The sequence below is a fragment of the Cyprinodon tularosa genome, unplaced genomic scaffold, assembly GCF_016077235.1.
Source record: "Cyprinodon tularosa strain WSP-4 unplaced genomic scaffold, ASM1607723v1 ctg577, whole genome shotgun sequence".
NCBI lineage: Eukaryota > Metazoa > Chordata > Actinopteri > Cyprinodontiformes > Cyprinodontidae > Cyprinodon > Cyprinodon tularosa.
In genome coordinates, this window is record NW_024039315.1 from 188630 (window position 1) to 202144 (window position 13515).

At 35.9% G+C, this 13515-nt stretch overlaps 1 protein-coding gene across 1 annotated transcript in view; it reads right to left on the reverse strand.

Annotated features, from left to right (window-relative positions):
* Positions 1 to 12949, reverse strand: part of LOC119797250 (melanocortin receptor 5-like) — a 38744-nt gene extending 25795 nt beyond the window's left edge. The window contains exon 1 of the mRNA XM_038306239.1: positions 12795 to 12949. The gene's annotated coding sequence lies outside the window, so the exon portion shown is untranslated. The remainder of the gene's footprint in view (positions 1 to 12794) is intronic.
* Positions 12950 to 13515: the final 566 nt, after the last annotated feature.

The window sequence follows — 13515 nt, forward strand, 5'->3', positions numbered from 1 at the left end:
CAGAATGTAATTAATCACAGAGCTCCAACTAAGCTTGTCCAAAATCAAGGGTTCCTTATATGATTAACCTGATTTATCACAGGTTAAGCAGGCTGGTGAAACCTGGTGATAGTCAATATTAGCATTTTTTATTTGTGCTGAAAAACTTAAATAAAATATTGTTTTTATTGCTATATATATATATATATATATTTTTTTTTTTTTTTTTTTTGGCTACTGTATGTATAACTCAAATACCTGTTTAGTTTAACCAAATATTACTTTATTTTAAAGGGCTGTTCAGTTGTCAGCTGGCCCAGTTGTCAGCTGTGTTACTTGAGAGCTTTAGACAAATAATATGCTTGTCTTCAAGGCATATTTGTGGCAACAACTGATGGAATGAAGGATAAAGAAGAAGAAAAAAGGAGTAATTAATCTGGAACCAGAATGGTAAATGGCATGTACTTATATAGCGCCTTTTTTGAAGTCAGGAGACTTGACCAAAGTGCTTTACACTACATTTATTCACCCATTCACGCACACACTGACGGTGGCAAGCTACATTGTAGCCACAGCTGCCCAATGGCTCACTGACAGAAGCGGGGCTGCCGTACACTGGCGCCACCGGACCCTCTGACCACCATCAGTAGACAATGCAAGTGAAGTGTCTTGCTCAAGGACACAATGACACTGAAAGTCGGAGCCGGGGCTTGAACTGTCAATCCTTCGATTTCAGGGCAAACTCTTACATCCAACGCCACTGTCGCCCTAAAACAATATCAAAACTGTTAATACAAAATTGGACTATACCATCTAAATCATGATCATTGGGATATATTTTCTACTCTCTATTAACTGTAACTAACCCATAGCTTATATACTTTTTAAAATATCTGTTATTTTTCCTCATCTCTCTGAAACTTTTCATCACAGATGATGTTGAAAGTATGTCATGTTTGATTTTTTTGTAATGCTCATAATAATAATCCTCAGTCCTCCTTCTTTACTTCATTTTCAGGGTGATCTTCTGCCTTTGTGTACTGCTGTTGCAGCTAGGATGTTGTTCTAAAGTGTTCTTTTTTCTGTTAAGACCATTATTTAGGGATTACAGCATGGGAAATATACCTTCTATGATTTTTGTTTCTACAATAAAAATAATATTACGTTTTTCTGGGTTTGGGTGCCTCAGAGCTCTGTGCTTCAGGCTGTAATGGTTGCTAGGCAACAGTAATAACCAGGGCCGGCATAAGCCTCCATGGGGCCCTAAGCAAAATTTCATTTTGCAGCTTCTATTTGTATCTGGGTGATTCTCTGAATTCGGTGCACTTTGTGTCCCCAAAGGTTTACCTCAAAGATTTTCATATAAGGTAAACAATAAAGATAATTTAAAAAGAACAAATGCAAAGATCCATGTGTCTCTGCTTTATAACACACATCCATATCCTAAAATTTACATTTTTAAAGATTTTATGGGCTACAGAAGATCAGAGGTAAGTGAGATGAGCATGTCCCCTCGCACCTAAAGTACTTTTTTACTGAATGTAAAACAAATAAAATAGCTAGAAAAATCTAATTTTTTTATGCTAAAATTATTATTTGCATGTTTACTCAAAGCTGAATAAAAGAAATATGAGAAAAATAAACAAATTATTGACAAAATAGCACTATTTGATCATGTCCCTCAGTTTTTGTTCAACCCTGTAACAGCATACCAATGTCCCCTTTTTTAAAATATTGGTTCAGTCCAACTTCAACCACACACAGGAATTGACATCCCTCAACTCTTTTCCCTCTCAAACTGTGAAGAGAGGTAAGTGTAGAGCTTACTTTCTCACCTACATTTCATCGTTTTTATCAATAAATTAGCATCGTCAACCTCAGCCTTTCAACACTGTTACACGTATAAATGATATTTGATATTGTTTGGGAAAAATAAAACAATTATCTTTGAAAAATACTTGAATTTCTTGTTTTCCACATGCCATAAGCTACACCATACTGCTAGCTAATGTGGACTTATAACTACTTTTAGCTTTAATCTTCAACCCTGTAACATTCAACCCCGTAACAAAAAACACTGTTACGGGGTTGAATTAATGTTACAGGGTTGAAGTTTGTTCTGTTGTTAAGCAAGTCAGTCCCTTTTCTCTAAATGTTATTTCATACATTATTTTCAGATATCTGATGGCTCAATCAGATGCAGAGAGCAAAGAGAATACAGGGTGAGAAGAAATGCAGATTCACAGAGAAGAGAAGAATACCTCAGGAAAGAGCGTGAGCGATGGAAAAAAGATAGAGAAGCAGGGAAAAAGAAATCAATCAGTGACCTGAGTAAGAGAGCTTGAAGACGTAAGCAGAGGGAGTGGCGGAAAGCTAAGGAGCGACAGAAAAGGAAGGCTGAGATTGAAAATGTTGGGTCTGCCTCTAACCCCTCCACATACTCATGAATGTGATATTCAAGACAAAGTCCAAGCCAGACCAGGGTCCTCACGGTGAGGGAAATATAGTTTGAAGTATAGTTGACTTTAGTGATGATAGTTTTAGAAACACTACTTTTTACTCTGCTTTATACATGACTAATATGTTTGTTGTAGTAGTTCCTAAGAAATGAACATTTGTAACATGGAAGCTATGGTTTATTGCTTTTAGAACACACGCACACCCCCCCTCCACACACACATATATATATATAAACACACACACATATATATATATAAACACACACACACACACATATATATATATATATATATATATATATATATATATATATATATATATATATATATATATAAACACACATATAGTAAGCCTTGTGGTCAGTCATTGCACCATAATTGCTATGGCTCTAGTCATGTAACTACTAATATGCAGAACTAATGATTTCTTTTCCATTTATTGTATGGTTTTTATTTTAGTCATTCAGCAGGCAAGAAAGCATCCAGAAAAGCAAGAGATAAACTGCACAAAGAAATAGAAGAACTAAAAGGAAACTCAAATATCAGAAGAAGCTCAAAGAAAAATATAAAAAAAGACTAATAATAAAGATTCTCCAAGATCCAAAGTTTGTCAGTTGCTGAAAAACTGTACTGTGAACAGCAAGGTGAGGAAAACTTTACTGCACCATGAAGCCATAATTTGTGACATCAGGAGGAAGTACAAGAATGCCAGATATGAAAAAGGAAAAAAAAAAGTTGCAGAGGTGGTTGTTGGGAAGATAGTCAAGAAATACAGGCTGCAGAGTTGGTCTGAGAAAATGCTGGGATTTTCAAGGAAGCTTAGGACCTTGTGTTAAAATGAAGACCTGAGCATTGTTAAACGGATTTCAGAGAGAGATTTTGCTTACAGCATTCAGCCTATACTGTTCATCTAAATAATTTTTAAAGAATCATAAATATTACATCCAAAATGTTTATTTTCTTGTTTGTTTTAATGCATTAAATTAAATTTAAATTTGATTAAATGTTTTGTGATTCTTTCAACCCTGTTACAGTGTGAGCCACCCTGTTACAATGTGTTCAACCCTGTTACTTGATACATTTTCAGACTTTTTGTGATAATAATAACAAATATGAGATAAATGCTAGCTGAACTGTCTGTAAAGTTCAGAGGACAAAAGAGAAAATATATGAAAACTTAATCTGATGTTTACGTTAAAGTATATTTTTGTGATTAATGAAGACTGTAGGTATATAAAGAGGCCATATCATACCTGACAATCACAAATCAATACTTACAATGAAAAAAAATCTACTTATAATAAGTTATTTTATACAAGGGACAAGTGATTACTAAGGCACTGGAAGAATTAGTTTGAATATGTTTTGGGATTGTACCCACACAGAAACTCAATTGTCCCGTTACAGGGTTGAATTTAAAACAACATATGTGACAAAGAAATTGAGAATAATCTTTGGGATTGCATGCCTAAGGTGGGAAAACATATTTTTTCAGAGGTTAAAATAGTCCTAAATGAGACACCATGATCAAAAGTAAAATTTTTTTTGACATTTTTTTCAGTAATCACAAGATCAAAAGTGCACCGAATTCAGAGAATCACCCATCTGGTGATACTACGTAAAATGTTAAATGGCCTGTATTTGTATAAAATAAACTAGTATGCAATTTATTCAAAGTCATGTTTGTTTGATTTTGAATAAATTTGATCTTTAATTATACTTAAATGAAAACCATCCATTTCAAGTTTCATACTCACACATTCAAAAGGGTTAAGGAAATTGAATAAGTTCAGTTTCCGTTTTCTTTTTCAACTTGCCTTTTTAAAACTTTTGAACAGAATTTTCTTTGTGCTTTACCTGCTCCATTTAATATTTCCGTGTCCCTTCTGATCCTTGAACAGCCTGAAAACACGATTAAACCAATAACAGCTGCTCTTTTTCGTAGTGTTATGATTAAACACTATTTTCTAAACAATTAAAAAATAGTTTAGATCCGAATAGCAGCAGGGATTGGTTTTCTTTTTCAGTGACACCCTAGGTTTCTCTAGTTCCTCCTTACCCTTGGGGGCCCACTAGTTTGTTGAAAGTGCAGCTGAACATATTACTAGGTGCAATCTCAGGAATTTACACAGTAAAACGTGAGCCCAGAGATTGAATGGTTGCCTCTGCTTTCATTTAACACAAGACTACAGAACAGAATTATTAATCTATGCAATGCTTTACCCTTTGTGCTTTTGCTCTAACCCAACAGGTTAAAGGCAAAGCAGGATATAGTCTATGCCTAACTGAATCCATCTGGAATCCAAACATAAAGCATTTTTCACAAAACAACTTTAAATTCAGTCTTAGTATTCTTAGTATTTGCTCTGCCCAGGTGAGTCCAATCTACACAATTTAGCTCAATATGCTGATTGGACTCACCTGGTTCAGTTGCCGGGTAGTACAAATACATGACACAATGATGTCTTGATGGCTCGCCATCTCCCACCTCTGGCTTATAGGGGCAGCCTGCATGGTTGAACAACAGAGAGGTACAACATCCTCTGGTCAGGTAGGAGGCTAAATAACAGACTTGCCGCTGTAACCAGTGACGATAAAGGTTACAAACCATAGCAGTCTAATTAAGAACAGAGCAGTTAAATGACTCCTCACGTGGAGCATAAAAACAAAACAAAATCTAAGAAGATTTTTAAGTAATATGCAGCCCCTGCATGCCTTAACACCACGGCAGATGGAAGCTTCTAAGGAGGATTCAAGCTGGAGGAAATATAACCATACTGAATAGCCAACGACAACACAATGTGAGAGGTAGTGAACAGATAGAGGACATACTGCAGTGTTATCTCGGTAATGTACAAATAGATGCTCGGACTGCCACGTAACCATAGAGCATCCACCTGTTCTGAAACAGGAGATGGAGAGAGACCAGATAAATCATTCACTCTTTCTGCAGATATCAAAGCTAAAAGCTGTTTAAAATACATGTGAGTGTAGGCTATTATAAGGGCTGAAATGGATCGTTAGCCTGCGCAACAGTAAAGCAAGTATTTAAACACTGCTATTTTGCAAGTTGTCCCACTTAGAAATCATCAAGGGGTCTGAAATTGTCATCGTAGGTTCATTTCCATTTTGACACAAATAAAAATAAAAAATATATATATATATATTTACGTATATATATACATGTATATATATATATATACATATATATATGTATATATATACATGTGTGTATATATATATATATATATATATATATATATATATATATATATATTTACGTATATATATATACATGTATATATATATATATATATACATATATATATGTATATATATACATGTGTATATATATATATATATATATATATATATATATATATATATATATATATATATATATATATATATGATTTTTTTCAATATTTAATTGTATGATACAGCTGCAAATAAGCATTTGCGCACCCGTGAAAATCATTTGCGCACCCGTGAAAATCTTTCTTTGTATTACAGAGATCAAATGTTTCCTGTAGTTTTCATCAGGTTTGCACACACTGCAGGAGGAATTTTCTCCCACTCCTTCACACAGATCTTCACTGAGAAACACATAGTTTGAGCTCTCTCCAAAGATTCTCTATTAGGTTTTAGGTCTGAGGTCTGACTAGGCCACGCCAGAACCTTGACATGCTTCTTACAGAGCCACTCCTTGGCCGTGGCATTCCTGACTGTGTGCTTTCGATCATTGTCCTGTTGAAGGGCCCTGCCTTCACCCATCTTCGATGCTCTAACTGAGTGAAGTATATTGTTCCCCAAAATCTCGCAATACATGGCCCCAGTCATCTTCTCCTTAATACAGTGCAGTCATCCTGTCCCATGTGCAGGAAAACATCCCAAAAACATGATACTACCATCCCCATACTTTTACAGAAAGAATCATGTTCTTGGGATAGTTCTCTCATCAAAATGGTCTTTGGCAGACTTAAGGCAGGCCTTGACATGTGCTGGTGTAAGCAGGGGATCCTTCTTTGCCATGGGTGATTTCAAACCATGACATCTTAGTGTATTACCAACAGTAACCTTGAAAACAGTGGTCCCATCTCTTTTCAGGTCATTGACCAGCTCCTCCTGTGTAGTTCTGGGTGGATTTCTCACCTTTCTTAGAAACACTGAGACCCACGAGGTGAGATCTTGCATGGAACCCCAGTCCGAAGGAGATTGACATTCATGTTTAGCTTCTTCCATTTTCAAATGATTGTTCCGAGAGTGGAGCTTTTTTCAACACGCTGCTTGGCAATTTCCCCGTAGCCCTTTTCCAGCCATGAATAGGTTTACAATTTTGTCTCTAGTGTCTTTGGACAGTTCTTTGGTCTTTGCCATGTTAGTAGTTGGTCTCTTACTAATTGTATGGGGTGGACAGGTGTCTTTATGCAGCTAACAACCTCAAACAATTTAGAAGACAGCCTTTGTGGGTCAGAATAATAGCTTATAGACACGTGTTGAAATACTTATTTGTAGCTGTATCAATAAATAAATAGTTAAAAATCATACATTGAGATTTCTGTTGTTTTTTTTTTAGATTATGTCTCTCATGGTGGACATGCACCTATGACGACAATTTCAGACCCCTTCAAGATTTCTAAGTACATAACTTGCAAAATAGCAAGTTGTACTAAATACTTATTTTTCTAACTGTAAATCCTATTGAGGAACCAGTTGGAATGACAGTGATCTACATCTGTGTGCATCTTAAAACCACTTTTATAGGTGGGTCCCTCAAGCCTGCTCTGTCACCAAAACCCTCATGACAGTAGGAAATTCAATTCAATTCAGTTTATTTATATAACGCCAAATTCACAACACATGTCATCTCAAGGCACTTTACAGTTCAACCAGATCATACAGTCAAATTGATACAAAGTTTTCTATCTAAGGAAAACCAGTTGATTGCATTGACTCATTGACTCAAATACAATCCCTCACACTAAGCATGCTTGTATATTTTAATTGTAACAAACGTTAAATATCTATTCATCAGTTGCTGGAGAAATGATCACATGCAGGCAAACGTATATGAAATGGGCATTGAAATGGGAATTGGGCAACAATGATCCAGTTTGTGGGCCTTGCTAAAAGAAGTTTGCTCAAACTTGAACAAAATTATAAAAATTAAGTGATGAAACCTTATTTACAGCAAACAGCAGAAAAATGCAACCATGATCTGAGCACCAACCGGAGTTTTATAAGTCAGCCATGTATCTGAATTGAATTGCTGTCTAGCTACAATTTTCCTTAAAAAACAAACTGCCAGATTTTTCTGGAAATGCTTAATCTCTTTTCATTATCTAAACAAACACAGCAGGGAGCTCCTTTGCCAACCAGAGGCAGATAGAGATTGGAGCAGGCGCCTCGGAAGTTAAAAGGTAAAGTCTAAATAAGTGGTCCTCCTAATTGTCAATCATCCTGGTGATATGTTTACGTAAAGCCATTCTACATGCTTGCCCCATTAGATATCTTTTTCTGCGCATGAGCACTTTCAGGCATATATGTGTGGTGAGCTAAGGTTTCAGACAGTCATTGGAACTCACCTTTCTCCCCGCGGCTCTTTGGAAATGACAGAGGGTCATAACAGAGCTCTCCTCGTAATGCACTATGGGATTTGCTGTCACAGCGGCCTGCTGTCCCCATAGGCTGTCGCTACCCGACAGTGGCAACTAATAACTAAGATGGCACAGGTATGAGGAGGAGTTACGTGACCAACGGAGCAAAAAGCAGTGATCATCTGTCTAAACAGTCAGTTAACTGAGTTTGCTATAAAGTCCACTGTATAGTCCCAGCTCTATGTGGACACAGTAAGCTTGTATGAGCTATGAGAACAGTACATTTTAAACAGGGGTTTCGTGAGGAGAAATGGGCTTGTGCATGTTTTTGCACGTACATTTTTTTTTAAGTGGAGGGCGGGTATTTTAAAAAATCCTACACAATGCCTTTAAGCTGTAATAAGTTAATAATCAATACCTAAGGTAATTGTTGTTCTGATCTTTTGCACAGATCAGTTGAAACCAACTGATCAGTTGACAAAACATGAAAGACCATGAGTCACATAACTACATTTGGTTGTCAGCAAAATCTTTAAATTTTCAACAGTTGGTTTCAAAGAGGATGCAAAATTGAATTTGCAGGAAAATATTAAAAATATCCTTTCAGTCCCAAAATGCTCAGCGGGACATGTTCACACTTCAGAAGAGAACAGACTACCAATTTTCTCTGCTGGAGACCTTTAAAAACAGGTTAACCCATTATGTTCAGAGGATCTACCTTTATTTTTTTCAATGATTTTGACAATAACAACAATGATATTTGTTCCTATAATGAGAACACACACAAAGGAAATAAATCAAAACACTCTTCAAAAAAACAACTCATTATTATCAGATGATCTACAAATGGATGTTTGTCTCGAGCCTCTCATGTAATATGTCTAACTTAGGTAAGTTTTAAATGTACACGTATTCAGTAAGAGAGGCAGAGCCCAGCAGAATGACAGAGTGAAGCTGAGATGAACCACAGCACTGAACTGATTAACATCTCATTAAAATTCAACACTTAATTAAAAGTGTCCAGTTAGAAATAGGCTTTATTAAGCACATCCACAGAATCTAGAAGCACTTTATTCAATTAAAATGTCCTTTAAAAAACATATTTTAAAATGTTGTTAATTCGACAAAAATTTACAATGTTACCACATTGGAGGAAGTATTGAAATCAGTTTTTGACAGGAATATTTCATATTCATATTACAGCTCATATAATTGATTTGCTAATTTTTTGTCAGATTTTAATTCTCTTGATAAACTTTTATACAGAGAGGATTGTGACTGTTATTAGCCTCCCTTTCTGATCAGCCTGATCCACCACACAGTGATCTCAATATGCAGTAGACCTTATGATGTGACTAATTCCGATGATGTGACAGTGGAACAGACAACAGTAAATACAACTCAGTCAGATGTGCTTTTAAAAGGTTGCTAGCGGTACAATATCACAAACATAAAATATTAGGCAGTATTTTTCGTTTCTCTTTCTATACAGAACAACGTAAGTATAATAATCAGTCTTTTATTACTCTTTGATTAGAGCAGTAAAATGTATAAAAATTTGGTATTGATTGCCGACACTAGATTTGCAAAACGGTTAAGCACATACAAGGTGTGGTGTGTTACAAAAATACGATCTATATTCCTCACTGAATAATCCAGTCCAGTTCTGCTTTATTAGTTATTTCTAACCTTTTTTTCCCCTGATTTTTCTCTCTGTAATAGCTTCATCTGGCCTGGCGCTCTTTTTAACTGTGACACTCTCCTTATAGAGGGAGGCATCAGCTTGGCTGCTAGCATCATTGCACCATAAACATTTTGCTTTGAATTTACAATAAATATTTGAATTTGCATGACTTTCACAGTTAAGAGATCAGCAATGTACTGTGAAACATACTCAGCAATTTAGTGTAACTTCATATTTGTGAAATTACAATTAAATGATGTAAAAGCACAACATACATACATTCATACATTACTAGGGAATTAAGGCATTGTGCCATACATCGTAACAATAAGGCTAGATACTTCTACATATTGTAAGGTGAAATTAAAGTACAAGTTTACTATAATTTACAATTTGAATTGTATATCGTTCTACATTTGACCAGCAATTTACTGTGAACGTAATGTTTATTGTTTTTTTGTTTGTTTGTTTGTTTTTTTGGTTTTTGTTTATTTATCAGGGACAGTGTAAAGAATAAGAGATATCTTGTTCAGGCTATTGCTAGTTTTCATCCGTAGCCCTTTAGGTAATTACATACATTTAAAAAACACATTACAGAACAAACTACGTTCAGTCTGAAATACTAAGAAATACTATAAATATAAATGTACAGTCAATGACGAAATTGTTTATAGATTATCTGGACTGATGCTGTCACAGTTGGTGAGCAAGAATATCTTTTTTCAGATTATTAGAGAACAGGTTTATGTATACGGCTAGTTTCCGACTGTCTTGGAGCTGATTCCACTGTCTGATAGTCTTGATAGAAACAAGCTGTTTTTCCAAAGGCAGATGATCTTTGTGGGTGGAATAGCACAGTTTATGTCAGTCATGGAGCAAGATATTCAGTTGTTGGCCTTAGAGTTTATAGGCAAAAGAAGAAATTAAAAGCCGAAATCATTCACTGGAGAGTTTTTTCGATGGGTTGACATGTTTCATGGACTAAAAACTACAAAAACAAAGTGTGTCACTTGGAGTTTTTCCATCACATCCTTAGTTATCTGAATGGTTCTAACCTAATGACGCTGATCCTGTTATTCTCGCCTTTAAAATCAAGCCCTACCAGACTGATACACTCTGGCTGTCCAGGCTAGATTTTGACAGCGTCCCTTTTCTCTAGACATAGCTTTGTGCTCTGCATTTACTACTAACTGTAGGTGCTTTTTTTTTAACCCTCTTTCACATGCAAAGTATCTAATAGCTTATCTGCTTAACTGTTTCTTTCCTAGACAGAGGGAGCTATGGGGCTAGCTTGCCATAACCGTTTCTAACATATGGATCAGTGCTGTCACTGTCAAATAGATTAGATACAATTCAGTTTCTTTATGCAGTGCAAATTCACAACACATGTCAACACTTTAGAAACAATGCATTTAATTCATAAAGACAGATTGGTTAAAGATTTTCTATCTAATCACTGCAGATCGGATGACTACATCGATACCAAATGCATGCAATAGTTGTTAACAGAGAGAAACTTTGACTATGTGACTGGAGGTGTGTTGTTATGCATTTGAAAAATGAGTAAGGAGAGCAATGACAGAAGGCATAAGCATACATTATGTCTATTGTAAAGGCAAAAAAGCTCAGCAAATGTGTAACAAGAAAATTCCAAACAAATGCAAAAAAAAGGGAAAGACATATTTTATGCCTAGACGGGTGAGAAAAAAAAAACATGTATTGTAGGATGAATATATCATATTTGTTAATTTTTATGTATACATAAAATGCCACTGTGTGCCTTTAAAGGAAGAGGCATAATGATATTTGATTTCACTGATTAGATATGCTCATACTGCTTCGCCCTGCTGAGAATTGCTTTCTTTTTATGCCACACAAATAATATGAGTAAAATAATGGCCCTGTTTTTTAATCAGTTTTCTTCAAGCCATTTGCCATTATTGACTTACTGTTGAGATTCACTATGTGACAACAGACATCCCCCACAAAGCATTCAGGAGAAATGGGCTGGTTATACTGGAAAGCACAAAACAAACCAAAAGATAAACGCAGATATTGTCTAGTGTATTTCCCTCAGTGGTAGATGTGTTTAGCAGAAGCCAGATCTTAATCCACTCTCACAATAACAGTAGCTTGTTGAGGCTGATCTTTTACAAGTACAATCATTTTCTTTCTTAAAAAAGGGGAATTTAGCAAGTCTTTATAATGCTTGCTGTTGACCTTTTCAGGAAGTGACATCTACCAACTTGCCTAAAAAGGAATCTACACTGTACAACATTTCTTTGCAACACACTGCTTGAAACAAGAGGAACTCCAACGACAATGTAGCTATAGGAACTTGAGCATGAGAAGCTTATCTGCATGCTTACGGATTGAACAGTGCTGCTGGGTTTCTGTATCAATTTGATGTAGGACAGTAGCTGACCGGGAGGCGGTATCTCTGTAATGCTTTAACAGTCTTTTGAATGTATTCCCTAATATTTTACTACAAATCAGCAATAAACATTTTGTTTGTGCATATGTAAGGGATGAATTGTTCCCCTTTTAAAAATGTATTAGATATATAGGTTCTGAGATTACTAAATTAACTAATGAAGCTGTTGCCCTGGGATGGACTGGCGACCTGTCCAGGGTGTACCCTGCCTCTCACCTGTAGACAGCTGGAGCTAGGCACCAGCACCCCTCGAGAGCCCGCTTGGGATAAGCATGATGGAAAATGGATGAATGGATGGACATATGAAGCTGAACCTGTTTTATTTCAGCCCCAACTAGAGATAAAATCTCTCTATAAATGAATCCCAGCAACTGATGTGCATGGGAGAGCTGATTTCAGAAAATAGGTTTACCACACATTGTGAGTGAACCCTGCAGTTTGTCAAGGGAAAGTTCAAAATGACATCAAAATAGTAATGCGAATCATGATGATAACAGTTAAGGATATACGTGTGAGTGTATCTGCCTTATACCTGCATCTTCTCGTGACTGTCTTAAACACAGTGCATTTCACACATCTGAAGTAATAGAATCAGTCATAGAAATTCATTAATGAAAAGACGGAGATAAGAGATGACTCACCTCTTGCTGGAGCTGTTCCACAAATCCTCCCTCCAAGTGGCTCAGAAGAACTGAGGAGCATGAAACGGGTTGATTTACAAGTCATGAGTGTGACGATGCTAAAGAAGCTGTGCGTGTGTGTGTGTATGTGTGTGTGTGAGGGAGAGAGAGAGAGAGAGAGTGGGGAAAGGGAGCGACAGAGAGCAAAAGAAAGAAAGCGAGCGAGTGAGGATGAACTCCCTCCCCTGCTGTGACAAATACAACATTAAACCACTGCTAGCAATTTTTTGCAGCCCTCTCTCACCAGTGAATTAAAGCAAGCAGAAGCCATACATAATGTATATTTTTTACACAAAATTTCATGATGTAAAACAGTTTTTCTTTTAGAATTTTAAAATGATCATTTATGTTGAAGAAAATCAACAAAAAGAAGACAAAATCTTAAAGGATTTTCCAGGGCAAAATATGTTTCAATGGGTTGTGATAAAGATTATGTTTTTCATTAAACACATTAACAAATACACTTGAATGATTAAGTTTGAATTTTTTGCATTGGTATTTATTGTTGTGATTTTATGTTCAATGCTCATCCGGTTGGATGTCACTTTAATAATCATTAATAATCAGACATCATTTCGGATGATATATTATTTATGAACACACGCCCTTCTAGCTGGGTGTTAGAACAATAAATGAAAATGTGATTCAAGCTCTAATCATGGTCAAACAGTTAATTCTGCAC